We start from the raw sequence: 19139 nt of genomic DNA on the forward strand, positions 1-19139 counted from the left end.
ATTATTATTATTATTATTATTATTATTATTATTTATATTGTTATTATTATTATTATTGCTGTTGTTATTATTGTTATTAATATTACTAGTATTGTTTTTATTATTTTTATTGTTATTGTTGTCATTGTTATTATTTTTATTATTATTGATGTTGTTGTTGTAGTTATTATTGATGTTTTTGTTATTATTGTTATTATTATTATTATTTTATTTTTTATTTTTATTATTGTTGTTGTTGTCATACAATCCCCATATATACAGACACAATCTCTTTATAGTTTTTACAGGATTTACATAAATTTTGTTGTGCTAAATACTGTTGACAATTCTTTTAAATTTAAAATAAAAATGTAATTCGTATAGTAAATAATTTTTAAAAAGTAAATTTTCAGACACGTTTCTATTTGTCAATTTAGACAACAAAACAAAATAATAAATTCATAAGAGCTAAGAAAGCCAGTTTTGGAAGGAATAACCCTGATTTTGACCAGTTGTCATTGGTGGGGGTTGATGGGGGGTTTTGTTGGGACTCTAAATTACATGCATTTATTAAATAAATGCTTTGAGTTTGTATTCGTATATATATATATATATATATATATATATATATATATATATATATATATATATATATATATATATATATATATATATATATATATATATATATATATGTATATATATATAAACTTCAATTTTAGACCCCCACCAACATTCTTTCCCAACTAAAGAGCCAATGATCTGAAACTCTCAGTTCTATTTAAATATCTGTAGCTGCTTTTCCCTGAACCTCAACTATTCTGTTCCAAAAATAACATTTCACAGCTGCCAAACCAGGAGCACAGGAAGCTGAGTGTGCTCTCCAGTCCTCACTATAATACACTGAACCCCACTGTGAGGAGCCCTGCACACAACAAGACTGTGAAGATTTTGGGCCCCAGATAGTTCCAATATGTCTGCCTGTATGCCAAAAACACTCAGAAGGAGCTTGTTTTAAACTATGGCTGAAAGCATTGTAAATGCAATTAAGCAAAAGGGACAAACATCTGACCATGTGTAAAATCTAACCACAACCTGTAGCTATTGTCATGATTAAGAAAGAAGATTAAATGTTTTCTGTGATTTGTTCCTTATAATTGAAATAAACTTGACTTGCATCACAAATTAAGGAATTTGTATTGCCAAACATTTTTAGATATTAATTTAGTTTTATCCAAAGAGTCTTACTAAAAATACAACAAGCAATCTATCATTAAGAGGCAAATAATCCTGAAAAGTGCTTATACATGTTTCAGCCATTATCTAAAATACTAGAACAGCGAGCAATCTTGGAAATGTGGAAAGATGAGATTTGGTTTGCACAGAAATTACTTAATATATTGAAAAATTGAAATATAGCATTAAACATTTTTACTCATTAATATATTTGCATATTTACAATGTAGTGTAAGTTACCTGATTTTTAAATTATTTATTTCCAATTTTTTTAAAACTAGATAGGCTTTTTTTGATTGTAGTAACATTCTTGAACCACCAGATGGCATCCTTTTGTCTTGCATTGTCCTTTCTCCGAGCAAAACATTGGGTGTGATTGAAAACCATCAGACACAAATCATTGCTTATTCGCCAGATAAGCACACAACTGTGTAATATAACATCGATACATTGCAATGTTTTTTCCTCATCCCTTTATTACATTAAAACTATTTTGAATCATTTACTGGTGAATGTGTGCTTATGGTGATTTAGGAAGTCATTTCTCTCTGTGAGATATAACATACATTGTACATTTCATATTGTAACAGAGAGGTAAAGGTTAGCATATAATGAGCAGCAGTGTGTCCGGACAGCAAGCTTTCCTCTGAAAACCTGAAATCAAATGTCAGACCACAAGATTGATGACAGTTTGCACTTACTCCATCAGACCACGCACCATCAGCTGAGATACACACACACACACACACACACACACACACACACACACTAGGTAGACTTTCTTGGCCCTTTGTCCCATTAAGTCGAACATGTCTGCAAACACTGAGTTTTTTCCATTGCTGAATTAATTGAAGAGCAAGCGTGTGAGAGAAAACACATCTTTCCCATTTTCCTTGCTCTTTTTCTTTTTAGCTAATGCCTATTTTCCGCAGTGGCAGGCTTTTTTGAACACTCCATTTCCTGTTATGGAGTAGAGATTGAACTTGTAACAAAAAAGATTGAGCCAAGCTGTCGGTGGGCATCATGCCAGAGCAGTCTGCCTTTTCTCGGTTCCGCCACTTGAAGAACTCTAATCTGGTTATCTGAAGTCTGTCTCGATTTATACCTCCATTGATAATTCAAAAAGCCATTTCGACGCGTTATTAAGTAAATACATAGAACGTGTTTTATATGCATTAAAGTGCATATTTGTCCAGTGTGAGATAACTTTTAGTGTAATGTTTGAGCTTAAGTTTTGCTCAGTCACTTCTTCATCGTGCTGTAAATACCACATTACTGGACTGTTTAGGCTCTTTAAATAACATGTCGAACAGCAGCCTCTTCTGCATTTTGATTGGCTGATTCTATCGTACGGGGCGGGGCGAACAAACTGGGATTCCGCCTCGGCTCACAAAACAACCTATCACTCAAATCCAATGTCTTGCAACTGCAACTACACACACGCACGCACACACACACACACACACACACTGAGTCAACGAAAGCAACCTGCCTACTACTTTTGGGGACACTTTGAAGTCTGACTCTCGTATGCGCAACTGTTGACTTTTCCTCAGGCTGATGAGGCACGGGACGCTCAGAAAGTGGCATGAGAATTCATGTTGACTAGCAAGGCACGCAGAACGCACTGATACAATGTAAACGCGTTGAAGAATAAATCCGCTGAGCTCTCAGTGATTTACACCCATTTAACCGGACCGCACAAGTCCGTCATAAGGGGTGAGTGGACTTTCCTTTTGAATATCAGCATAAAGTCGTGTGTTTTGACAGGTCAGTGTTGATGTGGGTCGGTGCTGTAAGCGTGTTGACGTGCATATACTATGTATTGAGCCCAGCTGTAACCTGTTTGCATACAGTAGCCTAAATGTACAGTAAGTCTGCAAACTTGTCATATCTGTAAACACAATCTGTAAAGCCAATCTTTAGCGTTCTCCGGGTGAAAAAATAGTTATTGTTTTAAACCAGGAGAGCCACATGACATATTTATGATTTCTGAATGTTGATGGTTTCTGTCATCGACACAAGTAAGCAAAGCTTTTCTTTGAATTTTTGCTTTGGTGTTGTTATATAATTGTTTTCTGAGGCCTCTGACTTGACGTGTTGCTGCAGTGATTGTACAGTGGTGTACAGTTTGTTTTACAGTATTCGTCTTAAGAGTTTTCTACAAGGTGCTCTTGGAATTGGTGAATATTAGACCTAGAAATAGAAATGAGTCTTGTAGACAGTCTACAGATTACCTGCTGGCATAATCTGCAGTAATTTTATAATGCTACATTTTGTGAAATGATTACTGCAATGATGATAGAATGTAGAATGTAAATGGTCTGTTAATACAAAAATACTCATTTAAAACTACTGTTAATGTGCTCTCAGGACATCCAGATTGACAAGTGACTACTTTTATTCAGTAGTTACATTAAATGCAAGTCAACTGACACTTTGGGGATCAAAACATTCACCTATCAGTATGTGCAAGAAACTTAACATATTTACAACATTATTTCATCCACAGCCATGGCGAACCGTGCATGCTTATGAAAGTCTGGATAATCTTGTCCCATAATGATCTATTAAACACATGAAATCTGTGAATATCAATTACCTAATCAATGCACATCAACATATTTACCGGTTGCAAAATGTAGAATAAGCGCTGCGCAAATAAGTTCAAGTTTAATCAACAAAACAATGCATGCATTATTTTCTATTGCAAGGTGTTGCAGGAAGTGACATCAGGAGCTACAGATATTCATTTTGTTTATCCGGTATATTAGTGTTCTGTTGCTCACATAGAAATGACATTTAAACCAGGCTGATTTATGCTGGTCACTGCAGCACAATATACCTGGCCAGCTTGAAAATTACAGAAATCTGCATGGGATGCAAGTTCAAGTTTAATTATAACACGTTACCAATAAATATTATACATATCATGAAAAAAACACATTTATGTACGAATGTAACCGCTTCTACAGCAGCGTCAACAAATAAATCACATTAGACAGAGTTAGTTGTCGTCACTAACATTCATTTATTCATTTTCTTTTTGGCTTAGTCCCCCTATTAATTAGGGGTTGCCACAGCGGAATTAACCACTTATCCAGCATATGTTTTACGCAGCACATGCCATTCCAGCTGTAACCCAACACTGAGAAACACCCATACATACACACATACACTACGTCCAATTCAGCTTAATTAATTCACCTATACCGCATGTCGCTGGACTGTGGGGGAAACCGGAGTGAGGAGAACATGAGGAGAACATGTAAACTCCACACAGAAATGCCAACTGACCTAGCCAGGGCTCGATCCAGCAACCTTCTTACTGTGAGGCCATCATGCTACCCACTGCACCACTGTGATGCCCTTGTTGCAAAAGATAGCAAATTGGGCTATAGGGTGCCAAAGGACCCTTTAGCCCAATGTATGTGCATATATACCAGAGATGCCCAAACTAGGCCCCGGGGGCCAAAGTTGGCCAATGGTAACTTTTATTTGGCCCACTACCCCATCTGAGAATGGGTTATGTATAGATTATTATTTCAAATTTCATGTAAAACAAACAAGCTATGTGAAATTAAATGCTTCAATTTAAATGGTGTAAATTAATCAGATTTAGTTTAAAATGTACAAACACCGAACTTTGGTGAGTTAATCAAAGCAAAGTCAGTTTTGACTAATGTATTCCGCATTGAACTATGTTATAAATGTGACTGTTTATGTTTTTATTGCATTATATTATGAAATGAATTAGGAAATTTAATGTAAAATAGTTTGGTATATTTATTCTCGGCCCACGGCTATAAATGATATTTGATTTTTGGCCCTTCATACGAAAAAGTTTTAGCACCTCTGATATATATGCATATGTTTGTGTGGGTAATATGCATGTATATGTACAGTATGTATGTATGTATGTATGTATGTATGTATGTTTTAACTTTTATATGTCTGCTGTAAGAGAAATTTCCCTACTGTGGGATGAATAAAGATATCAATCAATCAATCAATCAATCAATCAATCAATCAATCAATCAATCAATCAATCAATCAATCAATCAATCAATCAATCAATCAATCAATCAATCAATCCATACTAGCTCTAATTTGATTAAATGTATCGTTTTGGTCTCCTGACAGTCATCAGACATTATATATGTATCGTCCACCATAAAGAAGCACTACAGGATAGTTATCAAATTTTTATTTAGTACTATAAAAAAACATCTAGAAAATAATTCTCCAATTGAAAGAAAATGTGCACAAACCTTGAAATGCTGTAATAATACTGCTTTGTTCTTTTCACAAACATAATTTTTTTCTGGCCACACTTTATTTTAAGAATACAATTCTCACTATTAATAAATCATTACCTATCTCTTTAACTCCTAACTGGCTGCTTATTGATAGATTTAAGGTAGTAGTTTGAGATAGAATGACAGATTAAGGTACTATAGTTAGATTGAGGTATTAGGACTATGGATGTAGAATAAAATCATGCAGAATATGTAGGTCATAAGTACTAATAAATAGCCAATATCTTAATAATAGGCAGGTAATAAGCCACTAATTAGTTAAAAGTGAGAATTGTGACTTAAACTAAAGCGTCACCATTATTGCAGCTAGACAATTGGGATCATCAAATTAGAAACTTGAAAATAAACATGCAGATATCAGTAAGGGTTACTCTGATCACATAGGAAAATCACAGGAAATCTCACTGGTTTGTGTTTCCCGCCGGTCCCGAATCAAGTGGTTAAGACAAGAGTTTGGCAGTGGCGGATTAGAGACACATCTAATTTAGTTGATAATCCAGATTAGGACGTGTGCTGTGCACAGTACTATGTAGGGTCAGAGAGCTCAGAGTTCAGACTTGCCACCTTACCAGGGGTTGTTGTTGACAAATTGATACGCTCTCCTGCCTGCCTGTTATGTTTCATTTACTGTATAATAACATACTCATTTATGACTCACCTTAAAGTTGTTTCACACCCATGATATATATTTTTTTTTACATTTTTCAATATAATATTGGCAGTGCGTAGTGTTTAAAATCAGCTATAAAAGGTTGTAAAATCATCTGAATGCCATTCAGAATTATGTTGTTTTCCATGAATAACCAAACTGTGTGTTTATAGAGTAGGATTAAGCACTCAAAAGAGAAATTACAGCTGTTTTTAGCTGCAGCATGTAGCCTGCATGGATAATAACAGTGTCCTGTGTAACGGCCTATACTTGCAGATAACATTCACCAGTTAGGAGCATGTAGACCTCATGGTTTCACTAAACACTCCTTCTGACTGTTGTATTCTCTTAACATATGCTTAGAGCCAGCTTGTGTTTTAAATGGGTGTTAATCCATAACATGGTCACAGTTACCTTTTCTGGCAGTCTATAATGTTTTAATGCTGTTAATTATGAGTCCACTGTTACTGAATTGCTCAAATACATTTGCATTGAATTCTTTGTAAATGAAGTGCCAGTGCCTGGAGCAATGACCTGCTTTTCACTATAATGTGCAGGAAGTACATTCACACCATTGAACTCTGAAGCGTCAGGCATACTCACAGCATGGGGATTTTTGGATGCTGAATCTCTAGAGAAATGTGTCAAAACTCCCCTTAAGAACTTTAGAACCTGTGGCCTGAGTATTGTTGTATTGCTATTATATGTGTGCATAGTTTGATCAGCATCATACTCATAATTCTTGATTAGTTTGGAAGCTCACTTTTTGATTGAGTGAGATTAGTCATTTTGTTATTTTAGTAAAAATAGTAACTATATGAAAATCTGGAATTCTGAGGTTAAAAACAAATGTAGATATTGAGAAAAATCACCTTTTAAAGTTGTGCAAAATCTGTTAGAATGCATGTTACTAAAAAAAATTTAAATAAAGCTTTGATGTTTACAAATCAAATCAAATCACTTTTATTGTCACATCATCAGCAGCACGTGTGCTATGATGATTGAAAAGCTTAGGTGCTGGCTTCAGACAGTACAAAATACAGACAGTGCAAATACAACAACAGTGCAAAATACAACAGCATACTCCTCAAAAAAAAAAAAAAAAAACCTAAACAAAACAGGACAATGTAAAATTGACAGCGATACGGTAGAAAATCTACAAAATGTCTTCACAGAACATGATCTTTACTTAAAATTCAAATGATTTTTGGTATAAACATTTTTTTTTGGCATAAAATGTTGGTGATTTCTACAAATATACCCGTGCAACATAAGGATTAGGGCTGCACAATATTGGAAAAATGTAACATTGCGATATTTTTTATTTTGCAATATATATTGCAATATGAGTACAGTTTAACCGGATGACTTCATATCTCTATTTAGAAAGAAGTTATAATGTTTATGGGATGTGCATCTTCATTAAAAAAAAAAAAAAAAACATCTCTACAAGTTTTGGGGTCCCCTGACACATTTGCAGTACATTTCTGTATTTGCATGTGTTGTGAGTATTTCCATACATTTGTTTAGTCAGAGATTGATAAATTAATGTTTACTATTTGCATCTCTATGAAATCTAACAAACAATTCATTAACTTTTTGAGGTCCCCCTACACATATTTTTTGTTGTTATCTGTGCTGTTTGCATGTGCATTTCTGTATTTGCAATTGCATGTGTATTTTTTATGTTCAATCCATTTCATTTTGTAAAAACTTGTAAGTTAACTTAATTCTTTCATGTTGTCTTAACAGAAATCGATTGTGTGGAACCTGGTATCATTACAGTGTAGGAACAAAAATACTATAGAAGTCAAACTGGTTTGGAACAAGTAAATGATGGCTGATTTCATTTTCTGATCATCCCTTTTGCTTATGAATGCAGTTGTTGCAGTTGATTTTATTTCATGATTACAGCATCTTCAAGATTAAAACTGTGCTGTTATTTTACTCATCCTGGGGCTGCTTAAGATGTAGGTGAACTTTTAGTGGAATAAAAAAAGAAGATATTTAACTAAAACTGTGGTCATTCAGCTACCGACACTTTGAATGTAATAAAATCGTCAAAATAAAATGAATACCATAGCATTTATTGGTGCTTTATTTATTAGCCTAAATGACTAAGACTATGTTTACCCTTGGCAGGTTTGCATAGAATATGAATTGTTGTAATTTAAGTACAGTATGTGAACGCTTCCATGCAAACTTTGGTGCGCTGAGAACACGAGTCTGAAAAAATCCACGTACATACTAATGTGGTGCAGTTTTCTAAATACCATTATAGTACAGCAGTGATATTGAGTTAGTGTTCTTGAGTATTTACTCTGAAATGATCTGCAGTAGCAGCGAAGGCCCCAGCAGGTCGGAGAGCTTTGTAGAGATCGGGTGTCTGTGGAGCAGCAGCACTGCTAGAGTTAGCGGGCTGTTTCTCTAAAACACACACACACACACACACACACACAAACATCGAGGCCTCTCTCCTACAGCCAGTTGTACTGCAGCATTAATATTTCATACACCCACCTTTAAAGAAGGAGGAGGCCGGAGAGAGTGAGTCGGAGAGGGGTCTGGGTAAAGCAGAGCACAGAGGGGATTCTCCATGGCTCAACAAAGCAAGCTAAGCGTCTGCACACACCATGACAATGCATGAAGCTTCACATGCTCTCCAGTTCTAAGTTCATTCTACAGCCTGTGTATGCTCAAATGTTCTGTTCTGCATGAACATAATTTGGCACAAAGGCTTGCATCCTTCCAGCTGGGGTGGACATGATATAAATACATACAATATATATTTCCATGATAGTTTTGCCATATTAGAATTGTAATTGTTTACATTTTTTAAACAGTAATTTTGTGCAATGTTTTGACAATTTGAAACGAAAACACATATATTATATTTTATATTTGTATTCTTTAATATTTCATACTATTAAATATATATATATTATAAATAATATGTTATTAATTGTTATTCATTGTTCTATTCATTTATTTTATAATTCATTTATTTTTATGCAGCGGGTGCCCTTCCAACTGCAACCCATCACTAGAAAACACCCATACATTTTCATTCAAACACATACACTATGGACAATTTAATTATAGCACATGTCTTTGGACTTGTGGGGGAAACCGGAGCACCCGGAAAACCACGCGAGCGCTGGAAGAACATGCAAACTCCACACAGAAATGCCAGCTGACCCAGCCGAGGCTCAAACCAGCAACCTTCTTACTGTGAGACAACAGCACTATCTACTGCACCACCGCGTCACTACAGATTGATTTTATTTTTACAATATATGTTTCTTGCTTGTATGTTTAGCGACAATATTTTGAACTTAAACTGATGCAGTCTGTAGCTTTTCATTCACCATATGCCTTGATCATATTCCAGGATGCATGCTAAGACTCAGCAGGCTCAAACTGTAACAGTTGACTTTATTTATTAAAATAAAGCAGACTTCCTCTTTACCAAAACCTATTATTAAATATATATATCAAGCCACAGTAACCACGGTTGGTTCTACTATGATAAATGGCACTGTTGTTTATCTTGATCAAGTATGAAATTCTTTACAGAGGTCAAATGGGTTAATCAGGTTTGTGTGTTATGCAGTGGTTCTTGCAAGTAATCTGCTTTGCGTTATTCAGTCATACAAGTTATGGTTCAGGATTCCCACATAAAAACAGATTGCGTCAGATGTTATTAAATTCCAAAGCTTGCAAAAAATACAGGAAAACCCCTGATAAAGGATTTCAGTCTGTCTTGCTCTGTTTGTCCGACTGTATATTTTCAGGACATCTCATCTAGCAGGAGAAATACATCCACTGGCCACATTATTAGGCAAACTTTACTAGTACCAGGTTGGCCCCTTTTTGCATTCAGAGCTGCATTGATTCTTTATGGCATAGATTCAAGATTTTGGTCCATATTGACATAATAGTATCACACAGTTGCTGCAGATTTGTTGGCTGCTCATCCGTGATGTGAGTCTCTCGTTCCACCTTATCCCAAAGGTGCTCTAATGGATTTAGATCTGGTGACTGTAGAGGCCATTTGAGTACAGTGAACTCATTGTCATGTTCAAGAAACCAGTCCGAGCTGATTCATGCTTTATGACATGGTGCATTATAATGATGAAAATAGCCATCAGAAGATGGGTACACATTGGTCAATAAGAGATAGACATGGTCAGCAACAATGCTCAGGTAGGCTGTGGCATTGACACGATGATCAATTGGTTCTAATGGGCCCAAAGCATGCCAAGAAAAAACCCTCTACACCAATACATCAACCACCACCAGCTTGAACTGTTGATACAAGGCAGGATGGATTCATGCTTTCATGTTTTTGACGCAAAATTCTGACCCTACCATCCAAATGTTGCAGCAGACATCGAGACTCATCAGACAAGGCAACGTTTTTTCTATCTTCTATTGTGCAATTCTGGTAAGCCTGTGCGAGTTGTAGCCTCAGTTTCCTGTTCATAACTGACAGGAGTGGCTCCCGGTGTGGTCTTCTGCTGCTGTAGCCCATCCGCCTCAAGGTTGGACATGTTGTGCATTCATAGATGCTCTTCTGCATACGTCGGTTGGTTTTGAGTGGTCAGAGTGGTTATTTTAGTTTCTGTTGCCTTTCTATCAGCTCAAACCAGTCTGGCCATTCTCCTCTGAACTCTGGCAACAACAAGGCATTTGAGCACACAGAACTGCCGGTCACTAGAGAAGAGGGGATTTGATAGTGTGCGCTTGGCGTGTGTGAAAAGCGAGGAGGCATAGAAACTCCTGGAACTTCCGGGAGACTTGGGATGTCTGAAAATCATGTTCAACAACTATAGTGGCTGCTTCTAAAACCGCCTACTACGCAGTACTACTTTTAAATTTTAAAGGGTCACGAAACACCAAAACACATTTTTTGAGCTGTTGACAGTCGTATATGTGTCCCACACTGCTAAAAACACTATTAGGACACCTATATTTCACTAAAAAGTGTAAATTGGTTGTTTTTGCGTTATTTCAAGCAAATTTGTACTTCCTGTTTGAAACGAATTTTTGAAGCTGCGTCACGGCCATGACATAATAGCGTGTATTCCAGCGTGCAGACTGGACGTCTGTGCCAGAAGTGAGTCTTATTACGTCTTACAGTGTGATGCATTAATGCATGAGTAAGGCTTGTGTCAAACCAATCAGCGCGCTCTATTGTGCAGCTTCATTAATATTCATTAGTGTCACCGTGTTTACACCACAAAGACGCCACGTTGTGTTGGCAAAACAAGCGTGAAGTGTTGCTTTTATAGTTTGCTGCTGTTAAGTTTCGTTTTCATTTTCTCTCTGTGAGAGCTTATCTGGATCACGTGTGGATTAACAGTGTACGCGACGCTCGACAACAATAACTTACGTGTCTAAGGAGGATTATTGTTTACCTGAGAGCTGTTCTCATCTGCAAACGCTGAAATCTGGATTCGCTTGTAGTATTCTCTCCATAAAGACGCGGCTCTAGTTGCTGGTGATTGTTCTGTCTCTACAGATTTGGTAAGTGAGCGACCAGTGCTCTTTGTTTATTCAGTTTGTTCGTATCGAATTAAGTTAACTATTGCACTGAGTGCAGAAATGTTAGCACCGCATTTTGTGACCGGAATAACACACGTGGCTTTGTAATGCTACCTGCCGTGTGCATCTAAGTTTCCGGGAAATGCGGAGTTTTTTTTTTCTCTCATTCGCCGTGCGGTATCAAACATTGCATGAAAAATACACGCTTGCAGCAGTTCCTCGAATCAAATATCTCGTTTGTCGCGAGAGGCATGAATGAATTCCCTGAATGAAAGAGCCAAACTGCAGTTAAAGTCCACCATTTAATAATTTGGCAAATAATTCGACTACAGATGTCTATGTAGGTTAAACACCATCACTTTCTCCTGTCTGTGTGTGTGTGTATTTTGACTCTGAAACTCGCGCGTACACAAATAGACACTCCCACACCATCCCACTTTAGTTCCTCCGACACTCCCCCTAAACAGAGCTGGACACGCCCACTTTTCTGACTTTTTCCAAAGTAGAGGTGTGAAAACACCCTGCTGAAACGAGGGGGTTTCATGGCCCTTTAAATTTAAACATACTACACGGCCGTTAGAAAAGTACGTTCTATACAGTATGTTTGTGAAAAGTATGATTGGAATTCGGACGTACTACATCTGCCATTTTGTCATTGTCAGGTGACCTACCTGCGTCAGTTGTGTCGCTTCACTCCCATTCTTGAATTCTCTCTTGGGGCATCATGGGATAGCGCAGCGTGCATGGGATGCGTACTCCAGAATCTCGCCAGAAGTAGTAAGTCATCTCGGTAAATCTCGCGTACTGATTTTGGAATTCTATGAATTTGGACATACTACTTGGCTCGCATACTGATTTTAGTGTACTATATAGTATGGAAGTATGCTGTTTTGGAAGCAGCCTGTGAGACATGATCCAGCAGTACATCCATGATAAACTGTCCGACGTGCACTGCTCCCTGTAGCTCAGAGGAGCGCATGGTAGTGTGTGGCTGTGTGTGTGTGGCTGTGTCTGTGTGTGTGTGTGTGGTCGCGTGATGTGCACTTTCAGCGGACGGAGAGCTTTTCAGAAATGCTAGGTAATACATGGTGTGAATGTGGATATATTTTGTTGTAAAATGCCATTTTAACACTAAGACGTATTAGTGTAAATGGGGCCTAAGGGTAAATTTTTTCGCAAGCGGGTTTGCGACGGGGGCGGGCGGAGGATCGGCGATGCTGGCTCAGCATTGTGTTGTCGATTGTCCATCAGCCCAACCCTAGTTGTGCGCGAAAATCCCAGTAGATCAGTAGTTTCTGAAATACTCAGACCAGCCCGTTTGGCACCAACAACCATGCCACATTTAAAGCTACTTAAATCAACTTTCTTCCCCATTCTGATGCTCGCTTTGAACTGCAGTAGATCGTCTTGACTAGGTATCACCAAACTTGTTTCTGGAGGTCCGGTGTCCTGCAGATTTTAGCTCCAAATCTAATCAAACACACCTGGACAAGCTAATCAAGGTCTTTCTATATACTCTATATTCTATATACTAGCTGCACAATATATCGATTCAGCATCGATATCGCAATGTGTGCATTTGCAAAAATCACATCGTAGCATCTGCAATGTGAAGTTGGGATTATTATTGTTGGTCAGCAATGAAGAATGTACAGTGTTTACATTTTACATTACATTTGATTATAATGATCTAATTAATAATAGGAGCAGGACAATATAGCGATATGCATGTGGTGGGAATTCTTGTAATGGCGGATTGAACATATATCAATGTTGTAATTCTAAGAAATATACCGTTGAAGTCAGAATTATTAGCCACTAGGGATGTAACAATATTGTAAATATCATCATACCGCAATAGTAATTTTTTTCAATATTACCGTAGACGCATGACTCAATAAAACTATATTTCTGAGAAAAGTATGCTTAGGCGAATGAAGCGAATGGGAGGTAGCGGGAACTACAATTCCCATCAGCCTAGACGTGGTCATCATCCTTTGCGGTCTGTTGTCACTACAGATCCAGTAATGCGGAAATGGAGTGTGTTGTTAGTAGCGGGGAAGAAAAAGAGCTGGAAATGATCGAACCTAAAGTGGGTTTTAAATTGGATGTGTGGTAGCAATATCGGTTTCTTTTTAAAAAGATACGAAAAAGTAGAAAAGGTGACAGACAAAGAAAAAAACAGTATGCAGGCACTGCCAGACTGTGGTGAAATATAAGTTGGGGAATACGACTAAAATAGTCATGGGGACTGCAGAACACAGCACACTTGTTAGATTGATGCAGACATTGACTTGTACCGCAAAGAGACCTCTATCTCACACATGGTTTGTCCTCTCAAGTGGTGGAAAGACAATGCACAGCGTTACCCACTGCTGTCAACCTTGGCTAAATCATATCTCTCTGTCCCAGAAACCTCCGTCCCAAATGAGAGGGGTTTTTTTCTGTTGCAGGGGACATGCCCAGAGATCCCAGCTTTTACCAGATTATAGTTATATGATAATTATCCTTAAAAAAACCCATCTCTATCTAAGTGAGTGAGTGATTAAATGTTGAATGTGATTAGTTTTCAACAATACTAAATTGAAAATTTTTTTTATATGGTTTAATAGTCTTTTGTTATTAAAATTGAAAAATTGAAGTTCCTGTTTCAAAACTTACAGATAGTTACCTAATTTGTATGTCATTGATATGTTCAGTGCTAAGGTAAATAAACACTTTTGGCACTTTTTTCGAGTTTTTGTTTTTCCTGTAAATTACTCAATAAATACCGTACCGTGCCATTTATACCGAGGTATTATCGTACCGTGAAATTCTGATACCGTTACATCCCTATTAGCCACCCTTTGAATTTTTTTCCTTTCTGTCCCAAATGATGTTTAACAGAGCAAGGAAATTTTCACAGTATGTCAGATAATGTTTTTTTCTTCTGGAGAAAGTCTTATTTATTTTATTTCGGCTAGAATAAAAGCATATTTTAAATAGTAAAAAACAAATTTTAAGGTGAAAACAATTTGCCCCTTAAAGCTATATATTTTCAGTCTACAGAACAAACCATTATTAAACAGTAACTTGCCTAATTACCCTAACCTGCCTAGTTAACCTTATTAAGCCTTTAAATGAACACTTTCAGCTGTATAGAAGTGTCTTGAAAAATATCTAGTCAAATATAATTTACTGTCATCATGGCAAAGATAAAATAAATCCGTTATTAGAGATGAGTTATTAAATATAAACAGGGGGCTAATAATTCAGGGGGGCTAATAATTCTGACTTCAACTGTATGTGCTGGTAATAAAAGCAATACATCTTTTTATATGCAGGAGGCGTCATAGTGGCTCAGTGGTTAACACTGTCGCTTCATAGCAAGAAGGTCGCTGGTCTGAGTCCTGCTTGGGTCAGTTGGCATTTCTGTGTGGAGTTTGCATGTTATCCTCATGTTTAGGTGGGTTTCCTCCAGGTGCTTCAGTTTTCCCCACAGTCCAAAAACATGCCCTATAGGTGAATTGAATAAACTAAATTGGCTGTAGTGTATGAATAAAAGGACTAAGCCGAAGGACAATGAATGAATGAATAAACTTTTTGATGCATTTTTCTCTCTTCATTTACAAATATCATGATATATTGTGGATAGTTTTCTTGTGATATATCGCTGCTATCATGATCTATTATTATCGGGGGCAAAACATCATATATCGTATTACTTGAACTGAATATCTGACTACTTATTTCACTTTTATCCTTGCTTATTTAATCTTATTTATTCTTGCAATTTCTTTGATTCACTCCTCTACAAGTTTATTTAAATCAATTAATGATTTTGATCTAAGTAGAGCAATTAAAGTCATCTGCCAAAATTGTATTCATATCACAATATAAATCACAGCTAAATAAAATATCGCAATGTCAGAAAAAACTTACATTTTTAAATTTGTTTTTGCTGCTTGTTCAAGCTACCAATTTAAAGAGTTTTTTTTGACAATTTAATTGTTTTATGTTCAATCCACTTAAATTTGCAAAACAATCAAGTTAACTTAATCAATTTGTGTTGGGACTACTTGAAAGAATTGTGTGGAACCCGTGCAGAAAGACTTAATGGTTTTATATTTGTTAGTGTTTTGAAATAGATGTGTGAAATAATAATAAGGTAATCTAAGAAATGAATTCTTTTGTTAAGGAATAATAAATGTTGCTGTAATCAGTAATGCTTTGTAATTTAATGCTACTGTGGCATAGCACATTTTCAAGCATGTGCTTTTCTCCTGAGGTTTGCTTTGATACGCTCCTGTGTGCATTGCAGAAGGCAGGGGATTTTTGATGACTAAGCACTGAAGCACACATCTTCTGCTGGACATACAACATCCCTGACCTGCAGTGAACATGGTTTAAAGAGACAGTTCACCCTCAAATAGGCATGCTGTCATCATTTGCTTGCTCTCATGTCATTTTTTTATTTATTTCTAAAACACAAAAGCACTATGAATAGCTTTACAATCACAATAAGGAATTGTTATTGCTTTAAATATTTTAAAATGCACTATGAGTTGCATTATAGGGGACCACGTGACAGTGTAGCAGTTTTCAAAATCGATAAAACAAATGCAAAAATATTTAAAAATTGCTAAATCAGCATATTACAGTAAAGATCATGTGATACTGTAAAAATAATATTTCATTTTGATTTTTCCCTCCAAATAAACAAATAAATATGTGTTTGTTTAGATTAATGTATACATGGCAAGCATACCTTTATCATGAACATCTTCAAAATATATCATAATAATATTCCGTATTAATAATAGACAATAAAATATAGTTCATGGTAATTTGTGGTGATTTATGTATTTTCAAAGGTATTTATTTATTTATTGATTGATTGATTGATTGATCGATTGATTTATTTTAATATGCTTCATAACCTTTAAATGCAATTGAAAGAACAAAAGTACATTCTTCTCCATAAATGTGCATAAATGATGACAGAAATTTATATTAACTACTTAAAATAAAATGTTTAAAGGGACAGTAGACAGTATCATCCAGAGTGGATTTAGATATTAAAATATTGCCAATTAGAAACCATTTTTACAGTGTTTTTTATATTGATCTGTTATAATTGACTCATTTCATTATGTAAAGAATCAAGTATGCATGCTGCCTGATCTCTTGGCGCTGTTGTTGCTTTTCAAATGGTGTCTTCTCTAGTCTCATTGTGCAGTGAATTGTTGGTATTATTGAATAATAGATGAGGAGAATCCGGGGGAGTGTCTGTCTCAGGGATCTTATCAGACAGGCAGCAGGACACTGAGTACAGTACGAAAGATCAAACCCCAGCCTCTCACACAACTACAATAAACCGCGACTTAGTATTTTCTACTACTGATACTTAGGGTGGCCATTGCCAAGAAGGACGGTCTTCAGGATTTATTGAAACCAGGATAATAATTGAATTAGAATTGCAAAATATGTATTTTGTTTTTACTTAAATTAATTTTTACCTTTATATATTTTATTGCATTGTTAAATGTATATGCAGTCTTTGGTGTAAGTTCTTAAATGTAAGAAATGCAATTAGAATACTAAGACAATAAGGTGCATGCATACTAATCAAACAAAGTGCATTGAGAAATGTCTCCTTTGCCCTGCAGAAATTCCAAAGAACTGGCATTTAGTTATGTTTACAAAGTCAGAGACACCTTGAAGGCATTTAAATTGTATTTACAGTAGGGTATGTGCACAGCTAGTGTTTCTTTCCATACCGATAAACTTCCGGTGAACAGTTAATGTGACTTTATTAAATTTTATATGGTTCCTTTTACAGCATCGATGTTATAATGACATTGAAATACAGTCAGTTAAATAGACTTTAGCATTCATTTAGCTGTTCAAGTGTAAAACGAGATGTAAGGCCTTTTACACACATGCACCAGTCAGGATCAGCAGGCTAGTTTCAATAGAAATTCTGTTAAAAATACTGGGGTAAAATAAATTTTCATATTTTAAAGACATGGCATGAAAAAATGTAATTTAATGCAGTGCTTCTTGTACAATCTGAGACCTACTTTATATATTATATTGATCAGGCAGTGAAGATCACTGATTTTTAAAGAAAATAGACCTTAAAATCGCAGATTTTGCAACTGCAGTTCACCGGAAGCATTTGACCCAGGTTAATGAAAAATTATAAGTCCTTCTGCATACTCCTGCATGTACCCTATTGTTTAAAATTGTCTAAAGCATATTTAGAACTATGAAAAGAAAAATTAAATATTATTAAAAAAACTAAAACCACCAGAAAATCAATGTCAAATCACAGTCCTAATAAATGAGTAATTGATTTGATCATTTAACAGATTCATTTAACCAGCTGATTAATTCAGGAATGAAGCAAGTGTGCAACACTGTGGCTCAGTGGTTAGCACTGTTGCTTCAAACCAAGAAGGTCACTGGTTCAAGTCCCAGCTGGGCCAGTTGGCATTTCTATGTGGAGTTTGCATTTTCTACCTGTTGTGGTGTGGGTTTCCTCCAGGAGCTCTGGTTTCCCCCTACAGTCCAAAACATGCGCTTTAGGTGAATTGAATAAACTTAATTGGCGATAGTGTATGTGTGTGTGTTTGTGAGTACTGGGTTGCAGTCGGAAGGGCATCCACTGTGCAAAACATATGTTGGATAAGATGGCGGTTCATTCCGCTGTGGCGACGTCTGATAAAGAAAGAACTAAGCCACAGAAAAATTAAATAAATAAATGAATGAAGCAGGTGCCTGCTTTTATAAATGAATCATTCACTAAAAAGCCCCATTGACTCAACTAAAACAAATGACTTCAAATGAAAACTGTGATAAATTAAGCTAAAAAAGCCAGTTTATTGAGTTATAACAAAAAGAAGTCATATAAATTTTTCACTTTTTACATTGTTGAATCATTGACTTACCTTTTTTGTTAAAAATGCTGAATCATTTAGGAATAAATTACGAAATGAGTCAATTAAATGAGTTATTGATTCACCCATTTTGCTGATTGTTTAAAATGGCTGATTCATTCAGTAATCCCTTTATGAAGGTATCATTGAATTTGTGGATCACAAGGTTTGTAACAAATCCTAAAGCATTCAGCAAAATATTAAATACTTTTAATATGAAATCAATCAGTAGATTGCAGCTAGTCAGGGTCTTAAAGATGCGAAAGTGAAAGTGAAAAACCCTTCTACACACTACAGCCAATCTGCAGAAGGAGATTGTCTAGTAACTATAGCGTAGATACATGTGTGTAGAATTGGCATGAGCTGAGGGGACGTGTCCCCACCAATAACTGAAATATCCCTACCAATAATTGAATCGACTTCAAAATAAAATAATGTTCCATCGACCCCTAGTAACCTACACGTGCACAAAGTCAAGTTCGCTACGAG

General features: G+C 36.0%; 1 protein-coding gene across 1 annotated transcript in view; it reads left to right on the forward strand.

The window, feature by feature from the left end:
- Positions 1–2616: 2616 nt before the first annotated feature.
- Positions 2617–19139, forward strand: part of sertad2b (SERTA domain containing 2b) — a 69480-nt gene continuing 52957 nt past the window's right edge. Inside the window, exon 1 of the mRNA XM_087277653.1 lies at positions 2617–2934. The gene's annotated coding sequence lies outside the window, so the exon portion shown is untranslated. The remainder of the gene's footprint in view (positions 2935–19139) is intronic.

The sequence above is a fragment of the Danio rerio genome, chromosome 13 (assembly GCF_052040795.2).
Source record: "Danio rerio strain M-AB ecotype USA chromosome 13, GRCz13ab, whole genome shotgun sequence".
NCBI lineage: Eukaryota > Metazoa > Chordata > Actinopteri > Cypriniformes > Danionidae > Danio > Danio rerio.